The sequence below is a fragment of the Stegostoma tigrinum genome, chromosome 6 (genome assembly GCF_030684315.1).
Source record: "Stegostoma tigrinum isolate sSteTig4 chromosome 6, sSteTig4.hap1, whole genome shotgun sequence".
Lineage (NCBI taxonomy): Eukaryota > Metazoa > Chordata > Chondrichthyes > Orectolobiformes > Stegostomatidae > Stegostoma > Stegostoma tigrinum.
Genome location: NC_081359.1, coordinates 33,558,962 through 33,582,291, shown reverse-complemented (window position 1 = coordinate 33,582,291; position 23,330 = coordinate 33,558,962). Strand labels below are relative to the sequence as shown.

At 40.2% G+C, this 23,330-nt stretch overlaps 2 long non-coding RNA genes across 3 annotated transcripts in view; both read right to left on the bottom strand.

Moving 5' to 3' along the window:
* Positions 1 to 2,459: 2,459 nt before the first annotated feature.
* LOC125453344 (uncharacterized) lies at positions 2,460 to 17,705 on the bottom strand. The gene is made up of 3 exons (XR_007247754.1): positions 17,636 to 17,705; positions 16,321 to 16,425; positions 2,460 to 2,547 (listed from the first exon to the last, which is right to left on the bottom strand). It is a non-coding gene; the product is annotated as an uncharacterized LOC125453344 (long non-coding RNA).
* Positions 17,706 to 18,804: 1,099 nt separating this feature from the next.
* LOC125453343 (uncharacterized) overlaps positions 18,805 to 23,330 on the bottom strand; it is a 34,285-nt gene continuing 29,759 nt past the window's right edge. For both annotated transcript variants that reach the window (XR_007247753.2, XR_007247752.2), the window contains exon 6: positions 18,805 to 22,580. This is a non-coding gene — a long non-coding RNA (uncharacterized LOC125453343). The remainder of the gene's footprint in view (positions 22,581 to 23,330) is intronic.

The window sequence follows — 23,330 nt, the reverse complement described above, 5'->3', positions numbered from 1 at the left end:
ATCTTTCCTGTAATGTGGCGACCAGAACTGCACGCAATATTCCAAATGAGGCCACACTAGCGTTTTGTACAATTGCATCATGTCATCACAGCTCCGGAACTCAATCCATCTACCAACAAAACCCAACACACCGTAAGCCTTCTTAACAGCACCATCAATCTGGGTGGCAACTTTCAGGGATCTATGCACATGGACACCAAGAACCCTCTGCACATCTACACTACCAAGAATCTTTCCATTTACCCGGTATTCTGCCTTCATAGTATTCCTCCCTAAGTGAATCACCTCACATTTATCCGTATTAAACTTTGTTTGCCACCTTTTGGCCCAATTCTGCAGTTTATCCAAGTCTCCCTGCAACCTGCCACATTCTTCCACACTGTCCACCACTCCATCGACTTTAGTATCATCCACAAACTTACTAACCCATCCACCAATGCTTGCATCCAAGTCATTTATAAAAATGACAAACAGCAGTGGTCCCAAAACAGATCCTTGAGGCGCACTACTAGTGATCGGACTCCAGGCTGAATATTTTCCATCAACCACCACTCGTTGCCTTCTTACAAAAAGCCAGTTTCTAATCCAAACTGCTAAATCTGCCTCAATCCCGTGCCTCAGCATTTTCTCCAATAGCCTACCATGTGGAACCTTATCAAAAGCTTTACTGAAGTCCATGTACACCACGTCAACTACCCTACCCTCATCCACATGCTTGGTCACCTTCTCAAAAAACTCAATGAGGTTTATGAGACATGACCTGCCCTTGACGAATCCATGCTGACTATCTCCAATCAAATTGTTGCTTGCTAGATGATTATAAATCCTATCTCTTATAATCCTTTCCAAAATTTTTCCTACAACAGATGTAAGGGTCACACGTCTATACTTACTTGAGTCATCCCTACTGCCCTTCTTGAACACCGGCACAACATTTGCAATCCTCCAGTCCTCTGGTACTAAATCTGTAGACAATGAGGACTGAAAGATCAAGGCCAAAAGATCTGCCACCTCCGCACTAGCTTCCCAGAAAATCCTCGGAAAAATGCCATCTTGCCCAGGGAATTTATCTACCTTCACACCTTCTAGAATTGATAACACCTCCTCCTTACTAACCTTAATCCTTTCAATTCTAGTAGCCCGTAACTCAGTCATCTCCTCTACAATATTCTCCTGTTCCTCAGTGAAAACAGATGATAAATAATCATTTAGCACCTCTCCAATCTCCACAGGGTCCACACACAACTTCCCACTTCTGTCTTTGACTGGCCTTGTGCCTACCCTAGTCATCCTCTTATTCCTCACATACCTATAGAAAGCTTTAGGATTCTCCTTTATTCTACCTGCCAATGTCTGCTCATGTCCCCTCCTTGCTCTTCTTAACTCTCTTTAAATCCTTCCTAGCTAATCTGTAACTCTCCATCGCCTCATCTGAACCATCTCGTCTCATCGTCACATGAGCCTCCCTCTTCCCTTAACAAGAGATACAATTTCTTTAGTAAACCATGGTTCCCTTACCTTATCACTTCCTCCCTGCCTGACGGGAACATACCTGTCAAGGACACGCAATATCTGTTCCTTAAACCAGCTCCACATTTTGACTGTCCCCATCCCCTGCATTTTGCTAACCTATGCCTCCTAAATCTTGCCTAATTGCATTATAATTGCCCTTCCCCCATCTATAACTCTTGTCCTGTGGCATGTTCCTATCCCTTTCCATTGCTAAAGTAAACATAACCGAATTATGGTCACTCTCTCCAAAGTGCTCACCTACCACCAAATCAAACACCTGGCCTGGTTCATTACCAAGAATGTATTGTCCTGTCTTGGAATGACAGCTCCAGTGTAATCACCACTCATCCTGCATCAATGCCATTGTTGTCATTTTTTTTACCTGCACAGGCTGCTGCGATTAATGACATTGTGCTCATTCCTAGGATCATTCTATATGTCTATATGCCATCTCCCTCCACTGAATGTGCAGCTACTGGGTAGTATGACACAGAAGCTATCAGATAGACAGAAGCACATAGAAGATAAGCACAATGAGAATATATTAGCTTGAACTGTAGTGTTTTGTTTGCAGTATTGGAAGTGATATGGATAAATTTATTGCAAAATTTTGTGTGGTAGATACATTTATTTTCAGGATTTTGACAAAGGAATGCCATGAAGCAGAGAGACTTAAATAATGAGGAATGTTAGATTAAATTTGGAATGACATCTCAAGATACTAGAGACGCGAGGCTGGATACTTGTGGAATTTGGCTTTTAAACATGGCAGACAGAATTTCGATGTAATGTCGGTTTAGATGACCCTCATTTCTCACAGACCCTGTTTTTCTCAGAAGGTGAAGAAATTGGCACAGAAACCATACAAGTAGGAAACACAAAATCAGTAAGTCCATTTGAATTTTATGCTGAATTCAAACATATCCCAGATTCACATTCTGAAAGACCTTAACTTGTATTGTGGAGTCATGAATGCATGTAGGATCAACAGGTCTGTTTAAGTAACATGGTCTGGTTTTGTTGAAGACCCCAGTCCTTTTAAAAATAGAAAATCAAAGTTACAGTCTGCAAATGGAATAAAATCAAGATATTTACTGTTGCAAATAACTGATAGACTGACCATCTGATGTACTTGGGAGTGAAAAGGAACATTAGCCATCTGTTCTTGCAGTTTCAATTAACTTCATTACTGAAATTTCTGATGGATTATTATTACAGCTAAACCCAATATGAATTCTTGTCTGAGGCTCAACGTACTTCTCTCAGTGTGGGTGAGGCGTTGGAGTCTGAGTTCACATTTTGATTAACAGTTTAAGAGTCCATTATTACATTATATATCTTCAATGTAATTAATAGATTTTATTTTTCGTTTTACAACAGATTTATTATTTGAGGGGACTTTAAAACAAATCTAATTAGACTCATGAATGAGAGTCCTTTACAGTATCAAGTGTGTCCAAGTGAAACCTTCATTAGATTTTATTTTGTCTCCAGGTAATGATTATCTCCCACAAGGAAGTATCTAGCTACCATAGCTTGAAACTAAATGGCAGTACCATCAGCAAAGTTTCTATTGTCAACATTCTGGATGTTATCATTGATCTGAAAAGGAACTGATTTAGCATACTGTTATGGGCCAGACCCGAGCTTTTAACAAATTTAAAGGTGCTGTGTTTCAGATGTAATTTGATTGGTCATGCCACTTGGCTTTAAGTAAAACAAATTTTATTCTTACCCCAGTAAGAATACAAACAATTTGGGGGCGGCAGGGTGGCTCAGTGGTTAGCACTGCAGCCTCACAGCGCCAGAGACCCGGGCTTGATTCCAGCCTTGGGCAACTGTCTGTGTGGAGTTTGCACATTCTCCCCATGTCTGCATGGGTTTCCTCCGGGTGCCGTGGTTTCCTCCCACAGTTCAAAGATGTGGAGGCTAGGCAGATCGGCCATGCTAAATTGCCCGTAGTGTTCAGGGGTGCGTGGGTTATGGGGGGATGGGTCTGGGTGGGATGCTTCAACGGATGGTGTGGACTTGTTGGGCCGAAGGGCCTGTTTCCACACTGTAGGGAATCTAATCTAAATCTAAAATAAAAGCAAGAAGAATTAGAATAACTTAACTCCATTGGGCAAACAGCAAATGTTCCAATATAAAGTAATATCCTACAGAGGCACCTTGGTTAAGGCAAATTCAGTAAAATAGATTATCTCATAAGAAATGTTGTTCAAGTGCAGGATGAAAGAACATAAAAAGAAAATTCTGGCAAGAAAGAGTTCCAGATTTCTACTGTAACAGAGAGATGGAACAACTTCCCCAGCTGACCTTAAAACCCGGGCAACTACTGAAAGCTAAACTAAAACCGTGGTTCTATGGGAGCCTGACTCTATCTATTCATGCTGCTTCTATTGTCACAAATTATAAAAAGAAAAAACTTCACAAGCTATTTACCTTGTGGTTTTGAGTAGACAGTCCAGTACCTTTATCTTAAACTCTCTCATCAAACAAAAAAGCACAAGATAGATCTCTTAAAGCCATAGTTTTGTTACTATCTAAAAACTATGGCGACAAGAGCAGGCCAGAAGCTAGGAATCCTGCAGTGAGTAACTCACCTCCTGACTCCCCGAAACCTGCCCAACATCTATAGGGCACAATTCAAGTGTGTGACATAATACTGAGATAACAATGTGTAGAGTTGGATGAACATAGAAGGCCAAGCAGCATCAGAGGAGCAGGAATGCTGACCTTTCGGGCCTTGACCCTTCTTCAGAAAATGGCCCAAAACATCAGCCTTCCTGCTCCTCTGATCTGCTTGGCCTGCTGTGTTCATCCAGCTCTACACCTTGTTATCTCAGATTCTCCAGCATCTGCAGTTCCAGCTATCCCTGTGACATAACACTGCCCATTTGCCTAGATGCACACAGCTCCAACAACACTCAAGATATTTGATATCATCCAGCCCACTTGATTGGTACAACATCCACAATCACTCATTTCTTTCATCAGTGATGGGGAGAACTGAGGACAAATGTTTCTTGTCAGAGGGTCATAAGCCTTTCTTTTACTCTTCTTCAAATGGAAGTGGAGGCAGAGTAGATGAGTGAATGTCGAATGAACATATCATCAGTGATCAAATTGAGTCTGCAGAACAGGCTCAAGATCTGAGTGGCCTATTCCTACATCCAATCCATTTCACGGTATGAATGTATATTCCTGATAATATCCTGTCAGTCAGTGTTTGGTTCCCCTGACCACATAGCATGCTTTACAAACCATCCACCAGCTACCTGAAGTGACCAGGGGCAACTTGGATGATTGTTTCATTTTTGGGGTTCCCATATCTTAGCAGGATTTTGGAACTCAATTTTGTGAGCAAAGTATACAAGCCTATGCCAAGCTGAGACCAACATGCTGACTGACCTTGCTGTGTTATCTCCAATGAGGAATAATTAAGCTATATCCATTTCAATTTAAAATCAGTCACTTTACATCTTTTTACACCAAATTCACAGCTTTGTTCTCCTGGAGTGCACTTCAAGAATTCAAGCACATCATCACTGTGCCCAGCAATTTCCCCAATCCCTTAATTCCCAATCTGTGTTTCTGGTGGATGATTTGTGAAGTATATCCTACTGTCAGTGGAACCTGCAAGATGGGTATGTGGTACAGCATAATGATAATGCTGCAGTTCAGCTTGCTTTGTGATTCAAAGTGGGGAGAGAATTCAAGGAACTTCACGGAGAAGGTTTGGTTTTAACCTTGGAGATAGTTTGAACTGCCAATGCTGGAGTGTGAGAAAACAAGGTGTAGAGCTGGATGAACGCAGCTGGCCAAGGAGCAGGAAAGCCAACATTGCAGGTCTGGGCCCTTCTTCAGAAATCTTGACACGTCAGCTTTCCTGCTCTTCTGATGCTGCCTGGCCTGCTGTGTTCATCCAGCTCTACAGCTTGTCTTTAATCTTGTTGCAGGGTGTAGCCGCTCCACTGTGACTTGAATTGGGTTTCAGCAGCCAGTCTGTCAGGTGGCAAATCTCACTGGAGCTGTTTTTCTGAAAGGATTCATGTGGAAATGTGCTAACCATTTTCCCTATTGCTACTGTAATGGCATTTTTCTCTTTGCAGAACTGTGTGGTTAGATTCTAAGTACCACAGATATAAATGCTGAAAATCCACCAAGTTAAGCCTCACTTTGAGAAAAGAAGCTAATACCTTGGGTGTATACATATACACGCATGTGCGAATACCTTAATAACATACTACACTGTCCACTATTTGACAAATTAATGGAAAGCAAGAATAACAACACATAAAATATTAGGAGGAATCTGACATTCATAACCACAAAATACACAATTTTGTAAGCATTAATAAGGTCAAAAACAATTCATACTTGTCGAACACAGGCTAATGGTTAGAGTGGTACAGCATCCAGTGAGAGAAAAAAATAAAATTCACACTTTGCACACAGACAGATTGACTTGTTAAAACTATAGAATCCATAAGTGCAGAAAGAGGACATTCGGCCCCATTGAGGCTGCACTAACTCTCTGAAGAGCATCCCAACCAGACACAGAACATTCACTGAGTCTCTGGATTGATAGTCTAGTGATAATACACTAGGCTATTACCTCCTCAGATTGTAATGTGAAAGCTTATGATCTTAATGATTTAATTTATATAACATTGTTAAAGTGGTAAAACATCCCAAGCTGCTTCACAAGACTATTATCAAGCAGAATTTGACACCAAGCCTCAAATAAAGCTATCAAGATAGATGATCACAAAATAGTTTCAAAGGAGAGAGATGGATAGACACAGAGATTTTGGTTAGGAATTCTGGAACTTGATGCTTAAACAGTTGAAGATATGGCTGCCAATGATAGGACAATAAAATCAGAGATGCGCAGGAGAAGGGGATTAGAGGAGTGCAGAGATCTCAAACGGTTGGAAAGCTTGGAAAGATTATAAAGATGGAATGAAATAACTTCATGGAGGCACTGGAAAGCAACAATGGGAACATTAAAATCAGGGTGGTGCTGGGCAAGGAACCAATGAGGAGCTCAGGATTGATGGGTAAATGGAACAGCCTGGAAATTAAGATCAGGGAGCAGTGTTTCAGATGAGCTCAAGTTAAAATCTCATTCACAATTGCATAGGATGGAGCTAAAAATCACATAGGAAGCTATATTGTTTATAATTTTTCATGTATTATAACCTGCCTCAGGTGTTTAGAAGATAATTTATATCATTACATTCTGAGCTCCTGACAATGTACGGCATGCTTATAATTGAATTGCTCTTTATCCCTATAGGTTGTAGTTTTCAGAATTTCTCATGTTGTTTAACTATTCTCACTTGAAGGGTGAATTGAAAACAACAGTTATAAAAAAAATTCATCAAACTGTTGACATGTTAATGCAATCTTCTTGTTTTCCTTTGATGTTTTACAATACAGGAAATATGGTGATCAACACTTCTTAACAAATTTTAAATGAAAATGAGCTGCCTACATGAATGTGACATATTTATAGCACAGAAGGTAGCGATTAGTCATGACAAAAGAAGCAGATTTCTTCTCGCCCCATAACAATATTGACTTTTTATTGTAGGTGGCTTATCATATGCCATGTATTTCATAAAATAGAGTGGAATTCTGTCTAAGTAAACATAGTCACGTGAATGAGTTTAAAAATGGTCAATCGACCTCTGCCAGGTCAACATTTGTTCCTTCTATTTAATTTCGTTTAAATGTGAATTGTATTATAATCATAGGCTTTTGCCTGAAGTATTGTTTTATTTGGTTTAAAACTCTCAGATCAGACAAGGTATCTCAGTTAGATAAGGGAAGGAAAAGCTTATTGCACTAATTTGACACCACTCTTAGCTTTCATATTGCTCTCAAAGGGCATCAGTATGGTCTGAAATACTGTCATAAAATTGTTAGTGTTATCCAAATCTATCACAGGCGAAGCAACTGCTTTTGGTACCTAGCAATATTATCATTTGCAGGCTTTTCTATATTTTCCTAGCTCTGCATTAAATTTGAAAAAGACATTGAAACCAACCAATAAAATATTAAGAGCTCTAAAAATGACATTGGGAAGACTGTACACCTGCCAAATCCAACCTGAAGTGAGGAAAGGCTGGATTTACTCAACAAAACTTACTATCTTTACTATCACATTATATCATGAAACTACTTTGATGCATTTTTATGCATCTGATAAAATATGTCTTGTTATTTTTGCAAGTTTTTATTTGTTTTTGAAGTTGGTGTTCAGCTTCAAGAAACTTTATGTTCCTATTATAGTTATAGAACTTTCTTCCTCAGATATGGCTTCTTAAGCCTTTTACTATTGGCTGAATAACATTGTTTGGTTTCTAATTCTTTAACCCTTTCTTTTTCTATTTCTGCTAAACCATTTAGAATTTATTTCCCTTCTCAAAATGTTACCATTTTGGCTGGCCAATGCCATGTACCCTCAAGTAGACACCCTGTCCTCAGTAACTCAATCCATGCTTAACCTTTGGTTAACAATAGTTTTGGAATTGTTCGAGTAATTGAAGTTTTCCACTCTCATTAAGATCTGCATTCTCTATTCAATTTTAGTGACCCTTGACCCCTTTACTTTTACTGCCTACTTCAGTGCTGGTCTCAGCTTCCAACAGTGATCTTTGCCAGTTGGTTGCAAAAGCAGAGTACAGTCTAGTAATCATTTTCAGGGGAATGTACAGATTTCTGCACTACCTCACATTACAATAGAATTGAAAGAATATTAAATCTAACTAAATGAATCACTCCTTTCTCCCACTGCTGAAAGTGGCTGTCAGCTAATATTCGGCAGGATAACATGAATTTGAACATCTGTTTGAATAATGGATTATTTTGTACTGCATTATTTGTTGGATAAACTTTTACAAATCAATTGGTAAGAATTTTTTTGTACACTTCAGGGCATGTGATAAAATATCATGATTCTAAACTCTCACTGCTAAAATACTAAAAAGTTAGGAAAATAAAATGAGTCAGGGAAATAGCAAAACATGTCTGGGCCCACCAAAGCTTCTCTGTATATTTCTCAATGCACTTTTCCCCTTATCCTCTCATAAGCGCATTTTGGATTCCAACAATTAGAATTCATTGGAACTCAAGACTTGTTAGGTGAACAAATAAGGACAAAGTTCAAGTTATTTGCATTTGCCCATTTAAGTCCTCAGAAGTTGCAAAATCTAAATTCCCCCAAGCTGTTTTGGTAAAATTTGAACTTGTATCCCCATGGAAATAGCCTGGACTATGACCCGGTGGCATTACCACTACACCACTGTCTCTCTTTTCAATGTGATTCTATGGCAATGAGATGATGACTAACTGCAGGAATTAATACCCATCAATTAGTCCTGTGAATTGAATATTTGGCTGTGAAGACCAGCAGATCACTGGGTCTCCTGTCTGCTAAAGAATAATATCAGAGATAATGGGAACTGCAGATGCTGGAGAATTCCAAGATAATAAAATGTGAGGCTGGATGAACACAGCAGGGCAAGCAGCATCTCAGGAGGAGGGCTCTAGGCTCGAAACGTCAGCTTTTGTGCTCCTGAGATGCTGCTTGGCCTGCTGTGTTCATCCAGCCTCACATTTTATCATCTTGCTAAAGAATAATATTTGTTTTAATTTTTTAAGGCTGGATGTGCTCTTTGTCAATAATGTGGTATTTTATTGGTAAATGCAGAACTCTTTACTGGGAATGTAAATTTCTAACATATCTCAAATTATCCAAATGCATTCCTTTGTTTAGTAAGTAAATAATGTGAGTGAAGATTTGTACCTTGTATTTAAGACAATAGCTATATTTAAAATACATCTTCAAATAAAGATGACTTAACGTGATTTAGCACCCCACAACTCCATCCCTACGATCCTGGGAGATCGGAGGCCACAGAGCCATTTAATTGGCCAGATGGACATGTTTTCCCAACTACCACCATTAAGGTTTCTCGTGGGAGGGGCTGTGGTCAGCCTTTCCAGTTGAGGCCCAAAAGTGGCCAATTAAGGATCACTTAAGAGTCTTGGCCCACTTCTATTTATGCACACTGCACAAAGGAGGGATCTGCGAGAAGCAAGGTCTGCATTGGCAGAAATGCTGCCATTGAAATCAACCCCTTACCCCACCTCCCATGAGTGGCCCCAGCAAGGCTGCCTCCTTTACCTGAATATGACAAAGACCTGGCTGTTTCTCCTCCCAGGACCCGCTATAGATCCAGCAGTACCATTGTTCATGATGAAATTGCTGGTAATGAATTGTCTCTGATTGTGCAACATTTCTTTTAGATGAAGTGCCTCTCATTTAGGCCTCAGAAGCCCTGACACCATCTGGGTATGCACCAATCAACTTTTAACTCAATCCAGAAACAGCCTTGGTGGGGTTGTGCTGGCTGCCCACTGTGGCCATTAATGGCAGCTATGGCAGTAATAGAGTATTACAGCATGGAAACCACCTAACCTGCATTCCCCTAGACACTGTTGTGAATTTAGCATGGCTTATCCACCTACCTTGTACTGTTGAAGGAAACCAGAGGAAACCCAAGCAGACATGACAAGAATGGGCAGAATCCCAAGGCTGGAATCACACCTGGATCCCTGAAGCTGTGAGGCAGCATTGCCAACTACTAAGCCACCATGCCATCCAATGGTTATTGACCCTTCATAGATGAGGGAAATGTTTCTCCATGTGAATCGTCCTCAAAACTTTATATATCTCATTCAGGTTCCACTTCAGGCTTCTTTGTTCCAAGGCAAACAGCCCAAACCTCTGGAATACCTTTATTCATAGCAGAAGCACTCCAGTCCAGGAAATATCCTGATGAATCTCTTCAATGCCCTCTACAGTACAATCACATCCTTCCAATAGTGTGATGACAAGAAATTCTCCAGCTATGGACAAACTAATGTTTAATACAGCTCCATCACAACCTTCCAGTTCTTGTATTCAATGTCTCAACTAATAAAGGCAAAAATCCCATATGCTTTCTTAGTTATCCTATTCCCCCTGCCCTGTTGCCTTCAACACCAACCTACTTAAACACTAAGAGCCCTCTAATCTTCAGTACTACCGAGGGTCCTCTCATTCAATGTTGACTCCCTTGCCTTATCACCTCAACCATTACAAGACTAAACTCCAGACATTGCTATGCCAGTCTGACCAACATGACTACATCATCCTGCAGTATAAAGCTTTCATTCTTGCTATTTAGCAGATTATCAATTTTTGTGTGATTTGCAAACTTACTTATCATACATCTTAATTTAATGACTAAGTCATTAATGCATATAACAAACAGTAAGAGACCCATCACTAAACACTGGACACAGGCTTCCAGCCACAAAAACAACTTTTGAGAATCACTCTCTGCCTCTTGAAACTAAGCCAATTTTGGATCCAAGTTGGAAAACTGCCCTGGATCCCAAGGGGTTCTGACCTTTTTACCACTCTCCCATGTGACATCTTGTCAGGAACCTTACTGAAGTCTGTATAAATTACATGAACTACATTACACTCATCCACACACGTAGTTGTCTCCTCATGAAAATCAGTCAACATCAATATTCGTTAGGCATGACGTCCCCCCAGAAGGGGCATGCTGATTAATCTCAATCTCTTCAAGTGGAGGTAAGTTCTGTTCCTCCAAAACTTTTCCTGAAATTTTGCTAGGTCTGATGTTTCACTCATTGGGCTATAATTCCCGAAATTATCCCTACCACCCTACTTCAGTAACAGTATGTTATTAACTGTCTTCCAATCCTCTGGCATTTCTCCTGTGTACAGAGGCGTTTTGAAAATTAACATCAGAGCCCACGCAACCTGGTCCCTTGCTTCTCACTGCAACCTGGGATAATATCATCTGGATACTATCCAATGTAATGAATACTTAACCATTAAAACCCCCTTCCTCTCAATGTTACCTTGTTCAAATTTATCCACTCTGGTTTCTACATCTAAATGTTCTTCTTGATAGTGAATACTGAACCAAGTAATCATTTAAAACCTCACCTAGATCTTCCAGCTCCACACCACAGGTTTTCATTTTCGACCCTATTCCTACCCTGGTTATCATCTTGCCACTAACATCCTTTCATTCTTTGGTTTCTCCTTTATTTTACACACCAGTGTTTTTTTCCTTTATGGCCCCTTTTTACATTTTAAGTAATCCTATATGCTTTCTATCCTTCTCTAGGGCTTCTGCTGTCTGTAGCCCTCATTATCTACCATAACCTTCCTTTATTTTCCTTATCTAATAATGGATATTCTGCAACAGTCAGGGCTTTTTGGCTTTTGTTTTGCACTCCCCAACTTTTTTCACATTTACAGGAACATGTTGAACCTACCACTCACTATTTCCTTTTCCAAAGATCCCCAGTACTCAGAGGGAGATTTTTGTTAATTTCTAATAGCAGTATCCAATCTACTTCAGCCAGATTTTACTTTATCATGTTAAAATTGGCCTTCCCCAGTTCAGATCTTTTATTTCTGATCCAGTTCTTTTCCTTTTCAATTACAACTTTGAATCTTACAGAATTATGGCCACAATGGTCCATAATGCTTGCCCAACGGCTGCATGGTAGCTCAGTGGTTAGCACTGCTGCCTCAAAGCACCAGGGACTCACATTCGATTTCACCCTCAGGCGACTGTCTGTGTGGAGTTTGCATATTCTCCCTGTTTCTGTGTAGGTTTCCTCTGGATGCTCCGGTTTCCTACCACATTCTAAAGATGTGCAGGTTAGGGGTTTTGGCCATGCTAAATTGTCCCATAGAGTCCAGGGATGTTTAGGTTAAGTGGGTTAGACACGGGGAATGCAAGGGTAGGGGAATGGGTCAGGGTGGGATGCCCTTCAGAAGGGTGGTGTCGATTTGTTGGGCCGAATGGCCTGTATCCACACTGTAGCAATTCTATGACTTCTACCATATGCTCGGCTTCATTCCTCAAAATTAAGTCAAATATGCCCCTCCCTCGTAGGCCTTCTCATGCTGGCTTAAACAGCTCTCTGTGTACATTTCAAGGGTTCTGTCACCTCTAAACTTTTCATACTTAATCTGTTACCAATTAATTACCCTCAGTGGCAAAGGAAGGCCAGCTATTTATTACAGTTGTTTATTTGCACAGGCTTCCTACAGAACTTTGTATTAAACCTGCCAGACGTACCTGCTTAACCTTAGAACCAAAACATCTCTAAACCCTCTATAGGAATCTAAGACGTCTGTACAGGGCACACAACTGTGTAACTCTTTTACACACTGTTTACTTCTCGCCATCCCACATGTCAACTTCAGCATTTGTATCAACTTTTTCTCAGCTGCATCCAGTTCTGAAGAAAGGTCACTGGATCAAAAATATTAACTCTGCTTTGCCTTCCCAGCTGAGATTTCCCAGCAATTTTTATTAATGTGATAAGCTGTCTTGTCTGTACATTGGATGACACCTGACATGTTTATAGAGTAACAAGGTTTGCAAAAATCCTATGGTTTTCCAATTTTAAAAATTAATTCATGGGATGTGTGCATCACTGGCTGGCCAGCACTTATTGTCTATCATAAGCTGCCCTTGAGAAGGTAGTGGTGAGCTGCCTTCTTGAGCCGCTGCAGTCCATGTATTCTGGCTTGGCCCACAATGCTATGAGGGAGGGAATTCCAGGATGTACCACAGCAACAGTGAAAGAATGGCAATATATTTCCAAGTCAGGATGGAGGGGCACTTGAAGTTGGTGGTGTTTACATGTAACGGTTGCCCTGTTGTCCTGCTAGCATGATGTGGTGGCATCTCAGTATGGCATAGCAGCTTCCCAGCCTGGTGAGGCAGACTTTTGGCATGGGTGTGATGGACCTACACCTGGCATGGTGGTCTTTCAGCCTGATGCAGCAGGCTCTTGGCCCAGCTCAGCGGACTCTCAGCCTGTTGTGGCGATCCCTCAGCGGCCTGGCAGGGCGGTCTTTTCACACAGGTACATGGTAGTCTCTCAGCCCAGGGTAGCCTCAGCGTGGACATCTAGTCTCAAGGTGATTCCTTGATCTACACTTCCATTGTGGCTAAGCACTTAAGAAAGACTGTAATGTTTGAACTTTCAGCTTTGCTTAATTTTATTTTCTCCTTAAAAACAAGGTCTGTGGTGTGTAATTTTAAACTTATTTTGTATGCTTTATGCTGTACAATAATTACTGCACTTTTAAAAACTTTTAACTGTGCTCTTTCTTTCCTGCTTTCTTTCTTTCTTCCTTTCTACTTTGTTCTTAAGATTCTGTACCTAGGTACTTGTACCTAAGATGGCGACATTATGCACTTTCCACTGTACTCCTGTACTTTTGCACTTGAGCACGTGACAATAAAATTGATATCAAATGACATCGAAATTAATGTCAAGGGCTGTCATTTTCACCTCAACTATGGAATTCACCTCTTTTGTCCATGTATAAAACCAAGGCTGTAATGAGGTTCGGAGCTGAGTGACTCTAGCGGAATACAAACTGGTCATCACTGAGCAGATTATTGGTGAGTAGGTGCTGCTTGATACCTTCCATCACTTGACTAATGATCGAGGGTAGACTGATAAGATGATGATTGGCAGAATTGGATTTGTCCTTTTTTTTCATGTACAGGATATGCCTGGGTAATTTTCCACATTATCTCATAGATGCCAATGGTGTAACTATATTGGAAGAGCTTGGCTAAGGGGTCATAAGTTCAGGAGCACATGTCTTCAGTGCTTTAGCTGGAATCTTGTCAGGGCCCATAGCCTTTACAATTTAGGTAAAGTTTCAACAACTGTAGACATGGTGGATTTTTTTGACCATGGCCTTTTGAGTTATAGGAGGTCAACAAACATTTGGAAGGACCTAGCTGGCTTTGGTGTTATAGACATACCTAAACAATACTTGGGTAGATTTGTCCCTAGGGCAATAGCGCTAATTCTATCATCTCTTCAATTGTTTCTCAGATGTTTCATTAAAGGCTGAGTAGAGATTTGAGTGTATAGAGGGATAACAATTTGGTATAATTCTCTATGGTGATGCTACGTTCGGGTTTGAGCTTCTTTAATATATTTGGTAATGTGATGTACTTGTTTAAAACAAATCTATCATTTGCTGTTTTAACACTTCAATATTACTTAGAAGGTTGAGGACAAGACATCTTTATACTCAAGGGTGAAAATGATTCATTGTGAAATACATACCCTTATCGATACCCCTTATGTTGGAGAGTTGCTTCCAGTGTACTTTAAATCTTAAGTGCTAAATGTGCAGAATATATTCATACTGCTGTCATTTTTAGATGGTGTACCCTGGCTGAAGTAACTCAATTTGTAAATGTAGTGTCACTTGTCCCAATAATCTTCACATTACTGAGATACCCCTTGGCATAAATATCTTCTTGGCAAAAGGCATAGTCTGGATCACCCATTTCACCCAGGAATACCCTTGGCTTTATTATCAATTGTAGCCACCTCTAACTCATGAGCCATTTTGTGTGTGTGTGTGTGTGTGTGTGTGTGTGTGTGTGTCTGTGTGTGTGTGTGTGTGTTTGTATTTGACTTTTGGCTGCTTTGTGGCTATGTTCTACTTTGACATTATCATTTCTTCCAAGATGACCATTCCTAGCACCTTGTAATATTTGGCACCTCTACCTGTGTGAGAGACTGAGTTAGGGTTATTGCAGAAGTTCACTCTCAATTAGCCTCCTTTGTCTTGGCCTGATCGTGGGGAATGCACCACCTTTGTTGATTTTAGGGGTTCATGATCACAGTTACTTAATCAAGGCAGTAAATGATTTATTGTAATTTTCTGATAGCTTATTGAGAAGCAGCAGTTTACATTGTACATGAGGTGATTTAACAGAGGAAGGAAATATACAACCTGTGGCAGATGAGAATGCTTTACCAATCCTGGACCCTTTCTGTAAAATGGAGGAGTAGAGACTGCACAATCCCATATCCAAGTGATCTTAAAATGCATAAAAGTAGATGACTCCTCAGGACCTGATCAGGCCTATCCCAGGATATTGCGGGAAGTTAAGGAAGAAATTGTGCGGCCCCTAGCAGAGATATTTGTATCATCCATAGTCATGGGTGCTGGATGACTGGAAGGCCAATGTTGTGCTATTATTTAAGAAAGGCTCCAGGGAAATTGCAGGGAAGTTCAGACCAATGAGTCTGATACCAATGGTGGGTAAGTTATTGGAAAAGGGTTATGAGAGATAGGATTCACATGCATTTGGAAAGGCTAGGACTGGTTAGGGATTATCAGCGTAGCTTCATGCACGGGAACTTGTGTCTGACAAACTTGATTGAGTTTTTTGATGAGGTGACCAGGAAGACAGATGATGGCAGAGCAGTAGACATAGGAGGCTAAGGGGTGACCTTATAGAGGTTTACAAAATCATGATTGGCAAAGATAAGGTGAATAGTCAAGGTCTTTTCCCCAGGGCAAGGGAATCCAAAGCTAGAGGGCATAGGTTTAAGGTGAAAGGGAAATGATTTAAAAGGAATGTGAGGGGGCAACTTTTTCACAAAGAGGGAGTATGCATACGGAGAGAGTTGCCAGTAGGAGTGGTAGAGGTGAGTACAATTATAACATTTAAAAGACATTTGGACAGGTACGTGGATAGGAAAGCTTTATAAGGATAAAGGTCAAACACTGGCAAATGGGATGAGTTCAGTTTAGTAAACATGGTCAGCATGGACAAGTTCGACCAAAGGGTCTGTTCCCATATCGCATAACTCTTTGACTCTAGTATACCTTATTTTGGAAGCTGGCTATCAATGTTCGATTACCTGTCTAGCCCCTCTTGGTCAATAGCTTTCCAACAGTAACTTGTGATGCTCGATAATTGTTGTCTCTTTGTCCACCATCGTCTTATGGTTAGTTAATCATTCTTTCTAAAAACAAATTGTTATGATTAGGGGAAGTGATGTTCTGGTCGTATTGTCACTACATTATTTATCTGGAGATGCAGACAACATTGTGTGGACATGGTTTTGAATCCCAGCATGGCAGATGGTCGAATTTGAATTCAAGAAAATTCTAGAATTACAAGTCTAATGATAACCATGACACCATTGTTGATTGGGAAGGAAACTGCCATCCTTACCTTGTTTGGCCTGCATGTGACTCCAATCCCAGCAACACCCACATCCTCTGAATGATTAAAAAATTTGTAAACAATACATGGGATAATAGGGTGTATTTAGTGCCAGCTAAAATGTTGACAATAGTTTAACGACATTGTGACATGCATGTTTCTTGTAGTTTTTCACTTTGTTTTCATATGCTGAATTTTCAAAAGTTAAGTACTGCTGTAATAGCTGCTAAATAAAATATAATGATATGCAGTAAATGCTAGGAAAATTATACTTTTAAGGGAGCACCCCGATATCCAATGCCATGGAGTACATACAGAACGGGCACTGATCTCAGACAAGCTGTTTATTGCATCATAGTAAGAAGTACATTTGGTCAGATGTAATTACTGAGATGTTCGGGAGCTTACAGGTACATTTTTTTTCTTTACTTGTTTTTTTTATGGGATGAGGGTGTTGCTGGCTCGGCAGCATTTATTGCCAATGCCCAATTGCCCAGAGGGCAGTTAACAGTCACATCTGCAGTCACATTTTAGGCCAGACCAGGTTAGGATGGCAGTTTCCTTCCCTAAAGGACATTAGTGAACCAGATGTGTCTTTCCAATAATTGACAATGGATTCACAGTCATCATTAGATTCTTAATTCCATACATTTTAATGAATTCAAATCCACCATCTGCTGCTGAAGGATTCGAACACAAGATTGCACATCATTGTCTGGGTCTCTGGATCAACAGTCCAGCAATAATACCACTACATCATCACCTCCCCATACCATCTGCTCACTGTGAAAGCTAGAGTAAAACTTTATGCCTCCACCCAAAGATTATCTCACATCAATAACCAATGTAACAAACATTAATAACGACTGCAATAGGCACATTTTTTGAAAGTGACCTGTTGTTTCATGGATAAAACTTTTTAGAATAGTTGAATGTTACTTATGCTTATGTGATTTCCTTGTCAAACATCATTGACAATGTTAACAACTGGTGTCTGTTCTACTTACCGCATTAGTTTCCCACGTGCTTCTTCAGAGAGTTGTTCTTTAAGAACGAAATGGATTCCAGGAATCTCCTGTGATAAGGAAAATCTTTTCTTAGGTTTTCCGTGTTAAACCCAGACTTCAGCCTCATTCACGCACTCACCTCACTTTCTCCACACTGCAATCTTCTCTTGACAAAGATTCATCAGGAATTCCAATAACAATTCTGTCTCATAAATTATTATCTTAAAATCTCTACTGTCACATTTTGCTACCAATCTTTGGAGATCATTAGTAAGTTATCTGCGGAGTCTCTTAGATGCTGAATTATTCTCTTAAACCTTACTCTTTCAAGAATTTTATTTTTCCTGCGTGTAAAGTAATTATCAGAGCTTCCAGTACTTTACTGAAAGTTTCAATTGATTGTTTTAAACTTGGTCAGCTATAACATCATCAAATATACTTCAACTTAATGCAGAAGTACATGAACTTGTTCAACTTTGCGAGTATCAATCAGGAGGGTTTAAAACTGATATGGCAAAGGTGTGGGGAGTGGATCAGCAGGTCAACATGTGAGGAAAAGATAGATATTAACAACCAGGGTCAATTCAACGAACAAGACACATCTATAAACTGTGTACTGAACAAAACAAAAGGGATAAATAATAGGATAGAGTGTACAACAAAAGTTAGAGTTCTTTGTACAAATGTATGTTGTGTAAGGAACAAATTTTAACGAGCTGCAGGCACAGATTCAAATTGGAAACCATAACATAGCATCCATAATAGAGATACAGTTGCAGGGTGGTCAGAACTGAGAACTAAAAATAGTAAACAAAACATCCAAGGTTACAAGGTTTATGGGAAGGATACAGAATACAACACAGGGAGTGGAGTAGCATTACTGATTAGAAATAGAATTATTTCTGTGGTGAGAGAAAATGTAGTGAGGGGAAAGCACCCAATAGAGGCCTTATGGGTGGAACTGAGGAATCTTAAAGAAATTAAAACCACAATAACTGTCTATACCACCTGGCAGCAGTTCAAAAATGCTATGTTGTACAAATGCTGAAAAGAGACAACTATGTAGCAAAGACAGAGCAGTATTAATAGAGGATTTTAATGTTAACACAGACTGGGAGACACAAACAAATGTCTGACAGTAAGGTTGTGGATTTCAAGAGTATGTCTGGAACAGTTTCCTGGGGCAAAATGTCACGGAACAAACAATATGAGCAAGCAATATCGGATCTAGTAATGAGTAATAAGCTTGATTTAATTCGTGACCTAGTTGTTCATGAGCATTTGTCAAATAGTTGTTTCATGTTGTGTTTTTAAGAAATAAGCAAAGATCAGATACTAGAAGTTTGTATCGAAATAAGGCAGATTCTTAATGCAATGAGGCAAAGGGTGACAACAGTAAATTGGGAAATGGATGGTATTCAAAGAAACATTTAATTCTACTCAGAAGCAGTTTGTACCCATGCGAAGGAAACAATCCACCTCACAATAAAAATATGTAAATCTAGGGACATAAGGGACAGCATAAAAGATTAGAAGATTGGGCTTATAAAGATGCAAAGGATAGTACGGATGACCCAGAATGGGACAAATACAAAAAAACATCAATAAAGGACCACCATGCAGTTTAAAAGAATGGCTAAAAAGGATTATGAAAGGAAACTTGCATGGGACATTAAAGATGATCAGAAGAGACTTTACAGTTCTAAGGAGCTGGAGGATAAGGATGCAGATGTTATGTTGCATTTATACAGTTAGAACAAGTTAGACGCCACTTGGACTACTATCAGTAGATCTGGGTGCCACACCAGAGGAATGAGGTTTTGGCCTTGGAGGGAGTACGACGCTGGTTTACAAGGATGATGACTGAATTCAGGAATTAATATATGAGGAAAGATTAGACAAATAAGGGTCTTTTTTCCCCGAGAATTTAGAAGCTTAAAGGGTGATCTAATTGAGATCTTCAGGATTTTAAAGGGAAAGATAGAGTCAATAAAGATAAACCATTACTACAGGTTGAAGGTTGTAAAAGCAGAGGACATTGTCGAAGGGTTATGACCAGAAGAGATGTTAGAAAGCACTTCGACATGCAGAGCAGCAAAGGTTTACAAATCTCTTCCTCAAACAGCAGTTGACGTTAATTCAATTGTTAAATTTAAATGTGAGGCAGACAAAATTTTATTAAGCAGGATATCAAAACACATGAGCCTAAGGCAGATATATGGAGTTAGGCTAGAGATCAGCCATGATCTCATAGAATGGCGGAGCAGCCTGGAGGGACTGAATGCTAGGTTCCATGTCCAATTCTATTTTATTTGGTCAATTCCTGAAATTAAATTACCCTGGCAGTATTATTTCTGATATCAATCATATCTTTCTAATGTGATTATTTACTTGCTATGCCTTCAAAGGACTTATTCTTGCATACAGGATTCTTGCTGTTTTGTCAAAATGGGGGGTTCACATCCTCTGCAGATGAAATGGAGAATTCCTGCATTCTAGGAGTTAAATGGAGCTTTATAGTTTTCTCATAATTGGTAATGACTGACTCTAACTGAATCTATGTAATTGTTGCCTTCATAAACAATTCCTGTCTTTCTTAACAGCTTTATTAAATGAATCCCACTGAATTTGCCTTCAGTAAAGGATGCTAATTCTAATTACATTTCAGTCAATGATTCTAGCTATCCGAAGCTTTTTAAAGGTCAATCCAGTTCCATTGACTGTTTTCTCTGCAGCATTTTTCTTAAAATTCGAAGTGCTATCCACCTTTCCTATATCCCCAATGGCTTCCATTAGATCTTTATTACTTTAATTCCCAGAAGGCTGTCATTAGCAACCAGCAGCCAGCCTCTACACTTATTCCTTCCATGGGAATTTGCTGCACAGAAAGCGATGTTAGTATGTACGACACACAAAATCAACACTGTCAACAACAGGAAGCATCAAATTGCAAAAGGCTGAGGACAGAGATACTGAAAACTTGTACAGCACCAATCTAGATACCTATGATTTTATTATCATTTTGTTCATAGTTCCTGTTTCCAACTGGCACAATATCGGATATATAAAAATACAAAAGATGGACTTCCACACTCATCGAGATAGTGCATCAAACTAAATTGAGATGGTGCATTTGGACCACTGTTTGGGAGCAATGGAGAAGTCAGTTTGTGAAAATAGTGCCTCAGGTAAAAAAAAAACTCAGCAATAAAAGGATATTGAATAACATAGTTACACCACAGTGTTTCTTTGGTAATAGTCTCAGGATTATCAGCGTTGTCCTGAGCTATGGATAAGCTCTTTGCTTAGCTGTAATCCTCTTTCGATAGGCTCATTATTTGGTACACTGCTGACAATGCAATCATGGAGACTGCCAGCGTGGCTGGAAGGCAAGTACCCCTTGATTTGCCCAGCTATCTGAATCACAACTTCCTGTGTCAACGTGCACAGCCTTAGGTATATCATGGACTACTGTTGTGCCCTTGTTATGACAACAGTACTTTCAATGAAATCTAAACTTTGCTGCAGATTGTGCTCAGGTTGAATTGGAAGTCAACAACTTCCAACCAACTCACTGATATTACAGAAATGTTTGCATTTTTAAACCTGTTGCATGCTCACAAACACACTAAACGTGCCAGCTCAAAATTTCTCTCAAGTTGTCTCTTAATTAAAGAATGTGTTGTTAGTTTAAGATTATAGTTCCCATTTTGTGTTATAAAAGAAAATAATTATATTGCAGCATTTTAGATGTGTTTATATTCTATTAGAAAGGATAGAAATTGATATGGTTTAAGATAGAAATAATGAAATTCTGTTTTCACAACTTTGAGAAGTCTTAATTATTTCTCGCTCAGAGTCAGCAGTATCTCAGTCAGAGTGATATCTAACCTCTTTGCTATATTGAAAAACGAATTTGCACTCCATAGGACATATTTTTAAATTTACTGCTGTTCCACAAATAAGAAACGTCTGTCATAAAATCTGTTCCAGTGCCTCTGGGTGACTCTTTCTTCCACTTTGGATCATTAAGAAGATGCTTAGCTTCTTGTTACCACCTCTACCAGATGGCACAGTTGAAATAGCTCCATGAAGACTGGTATCCCATTATCAAGTCACCCTTTAATTATACATGTATAGTACATGACTCTGACCCAGCTAGATCAGAGGCAGCTCCTCGAATGAGCAGAACCTTGGATACTCCTGTTTGTACCTGTCAGCCAGGGTTCCCTGATTGGCACAGGTTAACAGTCCCAATTGGGAACTCATATTCTATGATATCCACCTGGCTGACCTCATTCCAATTACTACCCTTCCCCTATAACTCCTTAGACGTAGACCCATTCTTTGTCCTGTCACTCCACCTGGGGTGTTTTCACACCCAGGCCCAGTTCCTCCAACTCTGCCTTTGCTGCTAATGTTGTTTATCCAAGTGTAGCCCGCCTCCTGAGCCCGGAGTGTCTCAGCCGAAACTCATCTTCTCTAGGGGGTGACATCATCGAGGCTGCAACATCTGCTGTGTCCATCTTGTCCTCAGAGGTTTCTTTGACACTAGGTGGAAGGGGAGAACCCACGGGCTCTGAGGGACTTGATATGTTATGTTCCTACCCCATTTGCAAGGTAGCAGGTTTCATGTGGTCCTATTGCTTGTTCAGGGCTGCTTCATCTACCCAAACCTTGTAGGTCACGGGACCTGACCTCACGTAAACCATGCGTCTTACCAGTGTAGGGCTATTCCCCTGATTTTGACACCAAACTTTGTCCCCTGAAGCAAACTGTCCCTCTCGTTCAGCAGTGTCTTGTATCTGGCATTGGCAGTCCTGGTACCATTTCACTCTCCCCGACTCGCCAGGTCCAGGAAAATCAGGTTCAACCTAGTGCACACAGTCTTTTCCACATTAGCAACTCGGTCAGAACTGTCTCTGTAGCTTTGTGGGTGACGGTCCTGCAATAAAACAGGAAGCAGGACAGTTTAGTATCAAGCGAAGCTGTAAGCTGTTTCTTTAAGCCTGTGTTCAAACTTTGGACTGCTATTTCCACCAGGCCATTGGATGATGGACGGCATGGCGATTTCCTTACACGCCGACAGCTTTAGCAATACTCAAAATCCCTGTTGGTAAATGATGGCCTGTTGTCTGTGACCAACACTCTAGGAAGTCTGTGTATGGCAAAAGATGCTTGCACTCTAATTGTCATCCCTATGTTTAATGAATGAACTCTACACATGTCCAACCATTTTGAATGAACATCCACAATGATCAAGAACATGGGGTCCACGAAAGAGCTGGTGTAGTCGACATGTCACTGAGTCCAGAGTTTACCCAGCCATTCCCATGGATGCTGGAGAGCAGTCCATTAGTACCACAAATTTATGTCCATAAAGGCATTTGTGGGTCTTTCTCACAGTGAAGATGACCACCAAATCATCCTTCTCTATCTTAGTGTACCTTTGTTCAGCATCAGCCAAAGTTCAGGAAGCATATGCTATCGGGCGTTCCTCTCCATTAGCACGCAGGTGAACCAACACTATCCTGATACCATACAGGGAGGTTAAAATAGTATCAGAGATAATGGGAACTGCAGATGCTGGAGATTCCAAGATAATAAAATGTGAGGCTGGATGAACACAGCAGGCCAAGCAGCATCTCAGGAGCACAAAAGCTGACGTTTCGGGCCTAGACCCTTCGAAGGGTCT